Source organism: Perognathus longimembris, chromosome 12 (genome assembly GCF_023159225.1).
Source record: "Perognathus longimembris pacificus isolate PPM17 chromosome 12, ASM2315922v1, whole genome shotgun sequence".
Lineage (NCBI taxonomy): Eukaryota > Metazoa > Chordata > Mammalia > Rodentia > Heteromyidae > Perognathus > Perognathus longimembris.
In genome coordinates, this window is record NC_063172.1 from 61,367,408 (window position 1) to 61,382,711 (window position 15,304).

General features: G+C 41.1%; 1 protein-coding gene across 6 annotated transcripts in view; it reads left to right on the forward strand.

Moving 5' to 3' along the window:
* Positions 1-15,304, forward strand: part of Chd7 (chromodomain helicase DNA binding protein 7) — a 198,780-nt gene that overhangs the window by 34,625 nt on the left and 148,851 nt on the right. Inside the window, exons 1-2 of one of the 6 annotated variants that reach the window (XM_048358975.1) lie at positions 10,280-10,290; positions 14,947-14,949. The exons of 4 other annotated variants lie outside the window; for them this stretch is intronic. The gene's annotated coding sequence lies outside the window, so the exon portion shown is untranslated. Of the gene's footprint in view, positions 1-10,279; positions 10,291-10,700; positions 10,879-14,946; positions 14,950-15,304 lie in introns of those variants that run through there. One more of the 6 variants, XM_048358977.1, reaches the window with a different exon arrangement.

Sequence of the window (15,304 nt, forward strand, 5' to 3'; positions counted from 1 at the left end):
TCAAGACAGTGTGGCAGTCTCATCAGATGTAGCTCGGCAGCTTAGTGACTTATAATGAGGGTGGCGTGTAATTAGAAATTGTCCGTGTCTTTTCTGAGTACTGATGAAAACCGTGGCTCAGAGGTTAATTCAAATAATAATTAATATTGGTCTCTGTCAGTTCGGGTGGTAATGAAATCTTTCCTTATTTGATGACTTTGACTTTGAATGTTGAGCGAGCGGTAGAAATGGTTTACTTTTCACGCTGATTGTGAGGAAGACCTGAACTCAGTATGGTACAGCATTCTATTTGGAAGATGTTGAGTACAGAATTTCTTTGTAGCCTGTAATTTCCCACAACAGAAGCTGTCATATGCTATAGAAATATTAATGTTATTTCCTAGAGTGATTATTTTCTAGAGTGCGATATTAGGAAGTGCTAGTAATCTTCCCATTGGGGTGTGAGGAAGCTTTTGCTAGTGTCTTACATTTGCTGCGTTTTGGGGGGATATGTAGCACACAACATTAAGTTACCCACTAAATCTTCATAGATTACTTGTTTAATCTAAGAATGAAAACTAGAGAACCTTGAGCCCTTTTCAACCTTGAATGTCAATGATTCTGTTAGTTGGTACACCACATTTGGTGAACATTTTTTCTGTGTTGATGCGGGAGATGTAAAGTATGTGACGCAGTGATACACGGAAGTTCTTGGGAAATGTCTAAGTTTCTTAACATAGATCAACAGTAGCGTTAGAAAGCTGCAAGTGCCACATGATCTTTTAACCATAATACATTTGGTAAAGAGAAGATAGTCAGGACTTTTCAAGGAATAATTATAAATGCTTCTTTCTATACGGTTTTTTAAAAATTGGTAACTGAATTACTCCAGCTTAATCTCTGATGGTGATTGATATTTGGTTTTCTTCTTGTAAAAAGGGAAAAGTAGTAGAGCAAAAGAAGAAATTCTACATCTTTTGAGGACTCTGAGATGCTTCATATACCCAAGTAGTGGCACCTTGCAAGAGTGGACAGAGAGCAGATAGATTCCATGCACACCGAGCTATTTGCTCGCCTCCTTCCTCACGTTCTGTGCCAATTAGAAGCAAATCCCGAGCCTATTATTTTATTTAAAAATGCTTTAAGGTGTATACTGAAAGAAAAAACAACCAGAAAACTTACAAAATTAAGTTTCTATAGAAACTTGTGTGGACATTTTAAGGAAGTTTTTATTTTATTATTTAAATTGGAAGTCAGTACTCAAACAAGGAGGATCTGTGAACATATTTTTTGAATATATCTTTAAAAATTTTAATTTTATTGTCAAGGTGATGTACAGAGGAGTTACAATTGCATACATAAGGTAGTGAGTACATTTCTTGTCAAGCTTGTTACCCCCTTCCTCATTTTTCTCCTACTTTCCCCCCCAAACCCTTCTCCCAAGTTTTAGAGTTAATTTCCAACATAGTGACTTGTGAGTATTGCTGTTGCATTGGTTTTTGCTTTGTCCCTCCCTTGTCTTACCATTTTGATGTTCTTCTTCCCTTCCCTTATTGAGATAAATGTATATACAATAACCAGGGTACCCAAATCAAAGAGGAAAAATGAAAGAAAAAAATAATTTCACATAGTACATTAAAAATAAGAACAGCAGTGAAAACCTATTGTTTCCATATCTTGGAGTTCATTTTGCTTAGCATCATCTTACATGATCATATGTACGTAGCTATTGAGCTATTGTGATCCTCTGCCAGGACTATCGTAGACATGTACTAATGATTACCAATGAAGGAAACCCATAAGTGAAGTGAGCCCGACCCGAAGAAATATAGATTCCATGAACACACATACACACACACATATGTGCTAATATACATATATGCTTATATATATATATATACATACACACTAGCATATTAGCTAGAGTATGGTGGGTGTTCGGTTGAACAGTTAGGATTTGTAGGTTTTAACTTAGTTTTGGGGGAAGATCACGGACATCTGGAATGAGAATGACAAACCATTATTTCATTTTCAAAAGCATTTTCTGTCTGAGGTGTTGGTATCCACCCCATTGAGAGCCCACATGCTTCAGAGGACGTGATCAGTGTTTGTTGGGGAGCTCTGTTAGGCTCTTTCTGTTTGGCATAAACAGACAGGCTTCTAGAAAGACTGAGGAGAAATGTCACACTGTGATCACAGTGACCATTCCCAACAAGATAGGCCTTGGTTTCCTCCCTCCCTCCCTCCCTCCCTCCCTCCCTCCCTCCCTCGCCGCCCGCCCCCCAGTAACGACAACAGCCGCGGAGTAATACCTTCATTTGAAAACCTCTGTTTCTGGCTCTTAGGGTGCGTTGGGCTAAAACTTGGGGACAAATTCAACTGTTGAAAGTGGGATGGATTCAGGTAAGCCCATGCGGTGGGGGAGGCAGGTGCTCTACTGTCCCCTGGGATTTATAGGGAGAGGTCGTGATTGGGGCAGCGTGGGTGGGGCTGTACCTTGAGTTTCCCACTCCTGGAATAGGTATCAAAGCCCAGAGGTTGTACCGGAGAGTGGATAGGAAATAACTAGTGAGACAAACTCAGCTGGGGGTTGGGGGGGGCGTCTACTGGGCGAGATTCATAGCAGAAATTCAGCGCTGGTGGCTATTGTCCGCATGGCATTCATTTCACCTTAGGCAACCAGTTCTACCAATATTGGGGCGTCCAAGCCCCAGAGCCATGTAGTATTAACCTGATGCTTGGCTTGTCAGTCATGACCTTCTTTGCTGCTTATGGGCTACTTCCTGTTGGGAGCGTCAAGCAGACTACAGCCCGAAAGTGGAGCAAGGGGTTAGGGAGCAGACACATGCAATCTTTCCACTCCCAGCACAGGATTGGGCCTGGTGAGTGCATCTGAGCTAGGAAACACCTGGGCTGGGCCAGAGGGAGAAAGGTGAGTCCGGCCATCCAGCAGCTGGAAAGGAGGCCTCAAGGCATCTCCTGCACATTTCACTACCTGGCTTATCTCTTAACTCTTGGGATGGCTACAGTCCTTTTTCTAGGGCTTCCTACCCTTTCTTCTGCCCTTTCTTGGCCTCAGGTGCCACTGACTGCCTGGAGCCCTACCCATCTTTTTTTTTTTTCCCCCCTTTTTCTGGTGCCTGACCCCCTTTCCTCTTCTGGCTATACAATACAGCCTTCACTAGCCAGCTGCAGCCTTGGTTAGGCCTTGGGCACTGTGCTCTAGCAGACTGATCTGCATTCAGCTTTCCGTAGCGCTCAGCCCATTTGTAAACATGGGCTGCAGTCCTGCCTGCTTGAGAGGCAGAGGCGGCCGTACCTGGTTCAGCCCAGCTCGCAGACAGAGGTGCTCCATAGAAGAGAAGAAGGTTCCAGCAGTAGTTGGGTGAGGGTTAGTGGTGAGTGGTGGGGTGCCAAAAGAACTATGGGAAAGGCCTGGTGGGAAAATTTGCCACACCCGGTAGGTAAGAGAACATATTCTGCTGAGGCTTCTTTTTAGGTTGGTAAGATAACCGCAGCACCAGTGAGAAATGTAACCGAAGGAAAACGTTAAGAGTTTCACAGGTCAGGTTAAAAAACAACAGCAACATTGATGTAATTCGCTTCCTAAGAGAGATCAGAGGGAAAAGCAAACTTTTAATAGGGGAACCATTGCTATTCCCCCCAGTCTTTGTGTCCCTCACAGAATGAGACACAAGCGTAGGTAGAACTTCCCAGCCTGCAGAAGGTCCCCCTGTATGTGGCTTTCCTTTGGTCAAAAGAGCTTCGCTGCTGGGGGCAGCATGTGAGTCCTGGTAGACAAGCCTCTCTTGTTGGTAGGAGCCTTCTCCTTTTTCTGTACATGGTAACATACTGACTTAAAATATGAGTACAAAGCAAAGCAAGCAAACCAACCATAACAACACCAACAAAAAACAAAACAGCTACCTGATAGAATGAAAATAAAACCTTTCTCTTGGGATGAGGAATCTAGAGTCCTGTTTTATTTCTAACACCATGTCTATGTGGCCACAAAACTTGCTGGTTAAGTGCCATTCCTTCCTTTATGAAAGGTGAGAACAGTATACCTTCACAGCCTACGTGATAGACGTTTGTGCTGCCTATGGTGGTGGTTGCTGTTGAAGGGCTTCCCACTGTCTTTGCTTTGAGTGCGCTTGTCCTATTGAGGTATTAGAATTCTTGGAATCTTGGTTTCTCTCGTTCACATTGCATATCAGACTTGCCTTCTGTTTACTAAGAAGTGAATGATTAGTGCACACTGTGCCGTCAGTATCTGTGCAAAATCCAGCAGCGTCTATCTCTATGGCTGCTGTGGACTGTGGTCTCTTTTGGCCATTCCTTCTGTAGTAGCTCCTGAATTGGTCTTTGCCTTCAGTCTTTTCCCCACATAACACTGTCATCTTTCAAAGCACAAGGCAACGTATCCTGCTGAAAATGTGCATATGGTGCACTTCTCTCAGGTAAACTCTCAGCATCTTAGAGGCATTCTCTACTTAGGGCATTCTTAGGAATAAGCCTCCCTTGGTTCTTGCTGTCCTTTGGATGTTTGGGCACAAGCCCATCTCCCACCTCCTCCCTTGATCTGCCCTCATTGAATGCTGTCTTCACCGGCCTGTGGGTCCTACTCCTCAGTTCTTTCTAGATCTTTCCACAGTGCCGTTTTCCTTGTGAGGCATCCCTTCACCACCCAATTGAAGTTCGTACCTGCTTCCTCCAAACTTCCCCTTCTGGGCTGTGCTTCTTCTCTTGTGCACCTGTTAGTTGTTTCATTGTATTTTACTTATTTCTTCTGTGTGACTCTTTCCTAGCTAGAAGATAGTGAGGTTCTGTGAAGAAGGAATCATTTAATATGTTTGCTCAGAGCCCCAAACTGTTTGGCGAATTGTAGGCTCTTCATAAAATATGTGCCACATATAGTTAGGTCGAAGCTGCCCTTGGTTACTAGAGGAAAAAACGGCTTCTGTTTTCTCTTCTGTGCTACATGCTTTTTGGCTTTCTAGTTGATAAAACTTCAAGACAAGACAGTATTGTTAGAATCCAGTGTCTTTCAGGAATTAAAGACAGTGTTTCTCTTGGTGGTTCAGCTGTATGGAGGCTGAAGGATTGAAAGCCAGCCTGGGCAGAAAAGTCTATGAGACTCCATCTCCAAAATAACCCACAGAAAGCAGGTCTGGAGGGCGAGGCCCTGCGTTCAAAACACCGGTATCCCTCCTCCCCTAAAGGGAAGAAACAAAACAATCTCTTGGAGATCATTGTGATTAGCAAATTATCTGCCCCTCCTCCCTTGGTTCGAGCCGCTTTTGGTCAGAGCCGTGTGGGGAGTGATGACACACTGTCCCTCTGGGCGTGTGCTGTGTTTACCATTTCTTCAGTTTACTCAGGATGACGTGATCATTAGATGAAGATGATTCCTCTTGTCTTGGATAAAAAGCACATTAGAATTCTGTCTGTTGCCTTAGTTTGTTTCGAGGTTAAGGTTCTGGTGGTTTGTTTGCCTGGAAATTAAATGTACCGTGTGGTGTTTTCACTTAGTTACTTGTTGACTATAATGTAAACAGTTCCATTAGTAATTAGTTTTGGCAAGACCTTCGTGTGGAACTTTTCTGAGCCGGGGTTATTTATTTCCGGGGTGCTTTAAGCACTGCAGACTTGGTTTCTGTAAAGGAAAAGTGAGGGGAGTCTTGTAGAAGGCGTCTCCACAGTGGTACAGTGCTGACAAGCCCAGCTTCGTCACTGTTACTCTCCACTTGGTCATCAAGTGGAGCGTAGCTAGACCTTCCCGGTGTGACAAGCTGATCATGTGTCCATAGATACATATTGCATTCTGTACGAACACTTGAATGGTGAATAAAGCTAATTGAATGTGAGAAAGGATTATCAACGATATGGAGGAGTCTTTAACCATTTCCTACATGAGGAGCAGGAAATAGGTGTATCCTTGTTACCTGCCTGTCCCTTCCATTCTCCCTCCCCTCCTTTACCATCGGTGCTCTCCTTTTCCTTCATGGGGAGTGGGAAACCCTTCTCCCCAACTCATTGCTTTGCCACTAAAAAAAATAGGGAACTTTGGTGATGATAGGCTGTCTTTTAAAAATTAGATTAAACTAATTAATTATTGTTAGTTTGGTGCTAGTACTAGGCTTGAACTCAGGGCCTTATGCTCTCACTTGGCTTTTTGCTTAAGGCTGGCTCTCTACTTGAGAGCCACGACTCTAGTTCCCAGATTACCGGTTTTGATTTAAAAAAAAAAGTCAGTTGTTAATTTTAGATGAGTGTACTGCAGATGGTTTTTGAAGTTCCAAAGCAGAAAAACAGAGATCGGCTATCTTTTGTTTCACATTGCCATGGCCTTTTAAGAAATTTATTATGTGTTCATAAACGGACACGTATTGAAATGTCTTCGTACAACTACTTAGGTGTAATAGTAATAAAAAGTAATATAGGTAAATTGGTTTTGTATCTTTCAAGTATTTTGAGCATGTGCAAAAGTTCAAAGATGTATACCTATTTCCTGCCCTTGAAAGTAAAATATATGTCAGTCTTGAAGCAACACATCCCTATATTATGTGTATTGGTTAGATTGGCTGCAAGTTAATTGTTTGCCTAAGATTTAATAGAATTGGCTCCTTGTCCCTGACACTGTGGGGGCCTTGGATTATAAAGGTGCAGAAAGTACAGTTAGAGCCTGCCCTTGGAGAGCGCCCACCATCAGGGGCTCTCCACCGCATGGGGAGCGAGTGCTGTAAAAAGAACTGGAAAGTGAATCTGAGAGCAGCCAGGTACTAGTTATCTCCTCAGTCGTCCGCACCAACCTTCCTGGGAAACCAAGGCTTTGGATAGTTTCTACCCCAGCAGGGTCATCAGTTAGCTGAACTTGATAGAAACCACATGTACTTGGCATAAATCATTTCTCTTAATACTTGGCTGATTATAGTATGCTTATTCCAAAATGTTCAAGATGTGGCTGAAGTAGGCAGTCTCAGCCCCCACATCCATTACCCCCTCCCCCCCCACTTCATTCCTGGGGTTGCTGGCACAAAACCTGAGTTTGTCTTTATGTTGCATTTGTGAATGTTAAGGGAATGATAACATTGTGTTTGCTTGCGGTCCTATCAGCCCAGAAATAACCACAGATTCCTTTGGTGGTGCTGGGGTTTGAACACAAGACTTTACACTGGCTAGGCAAGCATTCTGTCTTGAGCTATATCTCCATCCCTCTAGTTTTATTTATTTAGTCATTCATTCATTCATTGAAAATCAGGCCTTAAGTGGGCATGTACTTTTATTTTTGCCAGTCCTGGGCCTTGGACTCAGGGCCTGAGCACTGTCCCTGGCTTCTTTTTGCTCAAGGCTAGCACTCTATCACTTGAGCCACAGCGCCACTTCTGGCCATTTTCTATATATGTGGTGCTGGGGAATTGAACCCAGGGCCTCATGTATACGAGTCAAGCACTCTTGCCACTAGGCCATATTCCCAGCCAGTGGGCATATACTTAAGAAAAAAACTTTAAATTTGGGTGGGAGTCTCATTTGTGTTTCCTAGGCTGGCCTTGAAGCCCTGGTTAAACTATTGTCCTACCTCAGCCTCCCAGGCAGCTTGCAATATAGATTTGTGCCACCACACCCAACAGAAAAGAATATTTGAATATCCTTTTCAGATAATTTGATACTACATCAGAACTCCACAAGGAGTAATTTCTTAAAAGTTAGTTGCAGCATGGAATCTGAAGTCTGAACCAGCAATTTTTGTGCTCATACCACTGAAATTTTCACTAATTTCCCTTGCATGTTGAATGGAATTTTTTTTATCCATTCATAGTTTTGTGGCATCATTCATGTTGTGTTTAGAACACGTTGGTTCAGTGAATTGCATAAGTTGTAAAATGCTGATAATTCATTATTCCATAATTAAAAAAATAGAGAAGCCTTTTAAAATGATTGGAAAACTGCTGAGCTCATGGCAGTATATACACATTTACTGAAATTCTGATTTTTCACTTGAATGCTCAAATTTTATCATTGGCAAACAAAACTGTCAATTGTTTTCCTTGAGGTGACAGATTATTTTGTTCATTTTAGAAACGCCTGCCAAATACTCAAGTCTGCATAACCATGGTTTGTCAGTCACTTTTCTTCCCAGAAAAAAATGGTGTTCTTTAAATAAAGGTTGCACCTCAGTCACGCAATCTAAACTTGGCAGTCTGCTTTGAATTGGATGGTTTCTGCCGGATAACCACCGTGTAGAAGACTGCGAGTCCATTGGAGGGCACAGCTCCCGTATGGAAGGGCTACTGGGGGGAAGCGGACACTCTGCATGTTAAAAGGAGAATTCTCATAGCTCGGTTGACTTAATAACCGAAGTTATGTAAATGAATGCTACTTCTTTCAGATGGTGACCTTGGAGGTAGGACACCACATTGAGCCGCAATGCCAACAGAATGTCATTACGTTGTTACCTTATTTGGAATCACTTCAGGTTGTGTTTGGAGACATTTTAAAAATTATATAGCCTAAAATATCTGTTAGCCTTTTCCTAGCTGTCTGAGAGAAGCCTGTTGCCATACATGTGGGCCCACTCTTAAACAGACCCCAGTACTGTTTGGCATAAGCACCATTCTCAAGCATCAGGGCTAGGCGCTTATCCTTGTGTCTGTGACTGGCTGGGTGACCTTCCCACTGTACCAGTGACATGAGTGTTGACTTAGCTCTTAGCATTTTGTTCTATGATTCACAGATGCAAGAAGCACGAACAGGATTCCCTTGACAGTCCAGGACGGTGGTTCATTAGGGGTTTGCCCCGCAGCCTTCCCTTTACATGACTTCTGGCCGGCCCTGGCCGGGCCTCCCGAGCCAGGCTTCTTTCCTGCTGTGAGTTTTTGGAAGGGAAGTTTTGCTCTTCTGTTTTTTTGGTGATGAGATTGAAGCAAGGCGTGTGCTTTACTGCTGACCTACACATTAGCCCTAGTATTTGATTCTTTAAAAAAAAAGATTCTTTTCTTTTTTTGAAATTAGCATACATTAGTTGTAAAACGGGGATTCTATTGGAGGCATTTCCGCCATGTGTCAATGTATCCTGATCAACTTCATTGCCTCTTGCCACCCTCTCCACCCCCTCTACCCTTTCTTGAAGCAGTATTAGCAAGTTTCACTGTTGTATTTTAATACTTGCAGATGAGCTACCCGGACCATATTAGTCTTCACTCACCTTCTTTGTTAGCCCTCCCCACGGGTGCACACCCACCTCCTTAGCTTGTTTTCCTTCCCTCTCTGTCTCCCTCTCTCTTTCCCTTACTCTCTTTTCCCCCTCATTCCTTCCCTCCCTCCCTCTTTTTTGCTTTTTCTTTTATTCTCTCCCTCTTACTTTCTTCCTTTATATGATGTGCATATATCATAGTTTGCAAGGAGTAACTTTGTTACTTCTCTTCTCCCACACTCTCGTCTATGGCCATACCACCCTGAACGCGCCCGATCTCTTCCACACTCTCAACCTCCTGTTGATCAGCAGATTTCATTGGGGTTCCATTTGACATGCTATCTTCATACTTATACTGGATTTCAAAGGCATAAGACACCGGTGCCTGACTGATACTTAGCTTTGTGAGCTTGGCTTATCTCATTCAACAAGATAATTTCAGGTACAGCTCCATCCATTTTCTAGTAAATGACATGATTTTACTTTTCTGTATGACTGTGTATTATTCCATGGTGTATGTGTATGTATGTATATCTTCTTTATTCATTCATCTGTTGATAGGCATCTCAACTGATTCCACTGGTTGGTTGTTGTGAATAGTCCTGTAGTAAACATGTATGCAGGCATCTTTATTGTATATTCACTTATACTCTTTTGTATGTATGCCCAGTATTGGTATGGCGAAGTCATAAGGGGTGTGTGTGTGTGTGTGTGTGTGTGTGTGTGCGCGCGCGCGTGCGTGTGCGCACACACGCATGCACTAGTACTGGGGTGTGAATTCATGGTCTGGGGTCTGTCCCTTGGCAAGACTGGTGCTCTACCACTTGAGCCACAGCACCATTTCCAGCTTTTTGCTGATTAATTGGAAATAAGTGAGTCACAAACTTTCCTCTCTGGGCTGGTTTCACATTGAGATCCTCAGATCTCAGCGTTTGGAGCAGTTAGGATTACAGGTGCGAGCTACCAGCACCCAGTTTCTTTTTAGTTTTTTTTAGGACCCTCCATACGGATTTCCTTAGTATTTGCACTAGTTTTTACACTCCAACAAACAGTGTATGAGGTCTCAGCCAACAATTAAAAAATGATACATGTTTCCCCCCACATCCTTGCCAGTGCATGTTGTCATTTTTTTTTTTCTTTTTTTTTGGCCAGTCCTGGGCCTTGGACTCAGGGCCTGAGCACTGTCCCTGGCTTCTTTTTTTGCTCAAGGCTAGCACTCTGCCACTTGAGCCACAGCGCCACTTCTGGCCATTTTCTGTATATGTGGTGCTGGGGAATCGAACCCAGGGCCTCATGTATACGAGGCAAGCTCTCTCACCACTAGGCCATATCCCCAGCCCTCATTTGTTTTCTTGATGATTGCCCTTCTGACCTCAGTGAAATGGAACCTTAGTGTAGCTTTGACTTTATGACTAGGAGTTTGAACATTTCTTCATGTACTATTTATTAGCCATTTGTATTTCTTTAAAAACCTGTCTGTTCAGTTCATTTGTCCTTTTATTAATTGGTTTACTTGTTCTTTTTTTCAGTTTTTTAAGCTCTTTGTATATTCTGGAAGTTTAGGGTCTTACTTTGTGTTCTTTGATCCATTTACACTTTTTTTTTTTTTTCCTGCAGGGTGAGAGAGGGGTAGAGTTTCAATTTCCTGCAAGAGAATACCCAGTTTTCACAGTACCATCTGTTGAAAAGGCTGTCTTTTCTTCAATGTATGTTTTTGGTTTCTTTGTCAAAAATTAGATCATGGTAGCTGTGTGGTTTTATACTTGGGTTTTCTATGTTGTTCCATTGGTTAGTTTTTTTTTTTTTTTTTTTTTTTTTTAGTCTATTTTGTGCCAGTGCCAAGCTATTGGTGATACCTTTATTCTGTTGTGTAAATTGAAGTCTGGTTTACATTCTTTATATAGTCAAAATAAGACCTGAATGATACCTTCAGTATTGCTCCTTTTACTCAAAATTTCTTTTGCTGTTGGAGTCTTTTATGATTGCACATGATTTTTTCAGATTAATTTTCCTGTTACTGTGAAGAATGACATTGGGAGTTTGAGAAAAGCACTGAGATTCTATGCTTTTGGAAGTCTGATTATTTTCACAATATTGATTCTGCCAATTGATAAGAATGGGTGGCCTTTCCATTTTCTGATGTCTTCAATTTTTTTCTTCAATGGTGTTTAGTTTTCATTGTAAAGGTCTTTTACTTCCGGGGTTAGTACTTCAGAAATTCATTGTTTTTGAGGTTATTGTGAATGGAATTGTTTCCCCGATTTCTTTCTTAGCCTGTTCACTGTTGATGTATAGAAAAGCTATTGGGTTTTGTGTGTTGATTTTATATTCTGTTAACATTTCCAAAAGCATTTATCAGAGGCTATGGGGTCTGTTAAGTATATGATTGTTTCACACAAATAGTAATTTGGTTTCCTCGTTGTCTATTTGATTCCATTTTATTTCTTTCTCCTGTCTTGTTTTTCTTGCTCAGAATAATTTTAGTATAATATTGAGTAAGAATGGAGAAAGTGAACTCCCTTGTCTTGTTCCTGACTTTAGGGGAAATTGTTTGTTTCTCTTCATATAATATGAGGCTGACTGTAGGTTTATCATATATAATTTTTTAAAAATTAAATTCAGGGGGCTGGGGATATAGCCTAGTGGCAAGAGTGCCTGCCTTGGAAACACGAGGCCCTAGGTTCAATTCCCCAGCACCACATATACAGAAAAAAACGGCCAGAAGCGGCGCTGTGGCTCACGTGGCAGAGTGCTAGCCTTGAGCGGGAAGAAGCCAGGGACAGTGCTCAGGCCCTGAGTCCAAGGCCCAGGACTGGCCAAAAAAAAAAAAAAAAATTAAATTCAGGTTCTTTTTTTTTTTCCTGGTTAATTGGAGATAAGAGTCTCATGGACTTTCCTGCCTTGGCTGTTTCAAGCCAGGATCCTCAGATCTCAGCCTCCTGAGTAGCTAGGATCATGGGTGTGAGCCAACAAACGCCCTGCCTAGCTCATTCTTTTTATTGTAGTTTCTTCTGAGCTTCTATCATAAAAAGGATTTTGATTTTAGTCAAAGGCTTTTTTTATGTCAATTAGTGAAATCCTGCAATTTGTTTTTGGTCCTGTTCATGTTATATGTTTTTTGATTTATGTATGTTGAACCATCCTTGCATCCCTAGGAAGACACTAACTTGATCATGTATATGATCTTCTTAATGTGTTGTTGAGTTTGTAAGAATTTTTTCATCATCAGTGTTATCAGAAGAAATTGGTCCATAAGTCTGTTTTTAGTGTGTCTCCGTCTGGTTTTGGAATGAGTGCATAATAGTGAGTATGTGACACTTATTTTGTAGAATGAGTTCAGTAGCTTCCCTTTATATGTTATGAAAGAGTTCTAAGAGTATTAGTGTTAAATTTTTTTTAAGTCCGATAGAATGTGTCAGTGAACCCAATAGGTCCTGGGGTGTTCTTCATTGGTTGTCTATTACTGTTTCAATCCTATTGCCTGTTATAGATTTGTTTAAGTGTTTCATGTCCTCTTGATTCAATTTTGGTATGTCAACTATATCTTGAAATTTGTTTTTCTCTATTTTTCAATTTATTTGAGTAGAAAATTTCAAAATATTACCTCTTACTCTTTTGGATTTCTTAGTTACTTGTTGTGTTACTGCCTTTATTATTTCTAGTTTTAATAATTTGAGTCTCTTCCTCCTTTTAGTCAAATTAGTTGGGTTTTATCATGCCCCTCCCTCCACCTAATCAACTTTTTGTTGTATTTGATTCTTTTTCCTTTTCTTTCTCCCTTTTTTTTTTCTTTATTTCTTTTGGTCTTGGTATTGGAGGTTGAACTAACTCTGTATCTCGGAGGTGTCCTTTAGCCTTTTTGCTCAAGACTGACACTCTACCACTTGAGCCGTAACTCTACTTCCAGCTTTTTGGTGGCTAATTGGGGATAAGAGTCTCACAAACTTTCTTGCCCCAGCTGGCTTCAAATTGTGACCCCTAGGTCTCAGTCTTCTGAGTTAGCTAGGAATACAGGCGTGTATTTGATTCTATTTTTTCTTCCTTTTTTGTTGGTTGGGGGCCTGGTCACTTTCTCTGAGCCATTTTTTGCCCAAAGCTAATGCTCTACCACTTGGAGCTACAGCTCTACTTCCAGTTTTTGGGTTGTTAATCGGAGATAAGAGTCTCATGGACTTTCCTGCCTGGGCTGGCTTTGAACCATGATCTTCAGATCTTAGCCTCCTGAGTAGCTAGGAATACAGGTGTGAGCCACCAGTGCCTGGCATGTATTTGATTCTTAATGCGCCGTAAGTGTACATTTGAGTCCCAGAAATGGTCAGATTCTATATGATACACAGTATGTTTAGTGAGGAAGAAGGGTAAGGTTGGCACAAGACATGGGAACGAATAGTCACCATTTACTGACTGTGTGCCAAGGGTTCTGTTAATGGCCACTTGTGACAATGACATGAAAGACTTCCAAGTAGCCCTTTGGCAGATATGATGGAATACTGATTTTTGGAGATGAACAAGCTTGACATCCAGAGAACTTTTTAAATTTGCCTGAGGTAAAATGTTCACAATTCCACAACTAGCCTTACCTCAGTTTTTAGGTTCTGCCCTTTTCTCTATTTCCTCTCAGCCATGGTAATTTCGGTTTTCATTTTTGTCATTGACTCTTTTAAGTTCCTAATGTGTTGAAGAGATGACAGATTGGACAATGATAGTCCTTTTGAGATGGTGATTTTGTCAATAACCTTGAACATTTACAAACTTTTGGCAACTGTGTAAAAGCTAAAGATGGGAAAATATTAGTGCTAAGTCATAGGCTTGTCGTAGAATAGGGTGGGCCCAGGTATACTAGCTATGCAAAATTTGGGGCATATTACTTTTGGGACTAGGCTGGCAATGAGTTTGATAGTCCAATTTTCCTGGGTTATTTGCTGTAAAAAACTATGTGTTTTCTTTTATTCCTTCAACAAACATGTTCATGGCCTTCTTTATCCTGTCACAGTGATACTACTGAAGATACGAATGGGCAGGAACTGCTTTTAAGGAATACATAGATTGTATCAGTCCTCAATTCCTGCAAAAGAAGTGTTCTGTATTCCAGATATGGTGAGAAACATTGATAATGGGGTCTTCAGGGAGGGAAGTATTTCTTTTTTTGGCCATTTTAAAATTTAAGTAATAATTTTTTTTTAGTAGCATACATTAGTTGTTCAAGGGGTGTTTTATTGTGACATTTCCACACATGTAGAAATGTTCTAAAGGAATGTGTTGAGACCTCTTTTGAAGGTTTGTATAATTGTGAAAGCCAATGCTAAGGATAGATTCAGGATGGAATTTCTCATGTTTTCTTGGTAAGAGGTATCTCTAACATCACCAGGAATTCTAAGAAAGTAGCATCCCAAGGTAGACTATAAAGACTAATCATAGTGGAGAGGAAATGTTTGTGTGTATTTCATATTATTATACATGATTTTTGGTGGGAGCTTATACTTACAAACATCCCTGGTAAAGACAGTTGATGTTAACTTATTTTGTTACTGGAAAAGAAAGATATGGAGGTTGCTGCCCAATGACAAAAAAATGACTAGAATTTAGTTTCTTGTTTTGACATTAGAGTTTAGGACATCTGAACCTTTCCCATGTTATTTTAATGGGACGATTCCCATTGTATGGTGTGCAAGTCTGTTGTCAGTGACTGTGGAGGGAGTTATGTGCTGTCAGAGCTGTTTAGCTTTCACTCCTCTTAGGATGTTTGTGAGTTCTTTTCTCAATGTTGGTGCCAGCAGGTACCCCAGTACCTAATTTTCCTTTCTCTAGGATTGATGGTGTAGAGTGATTTCCTTTGATGCCTCTTCAAGGGAATTGCAAGCAAGAGTGTTCTGCAAAATAATAGTTGACTTGACATTTAGAAGTACTCCACTTTCCTAGTAAAACGTTTGGCTAATTTACCTTTAGGGAGGAGTAGCTACTTTAGCATTATTAATAGTTTTGAAAGTAAGTTTACATTTACAACTGAAGCTTTAATACTACACGTGTGTTTAGTATATCTTTGTAGTCACCTTTTAATCAATTTGCTCTGCTTATTTTGAAAATTTTCTATTTCGGTCCATGTATGTGTATGATTTCATTGGTAGACAGAGA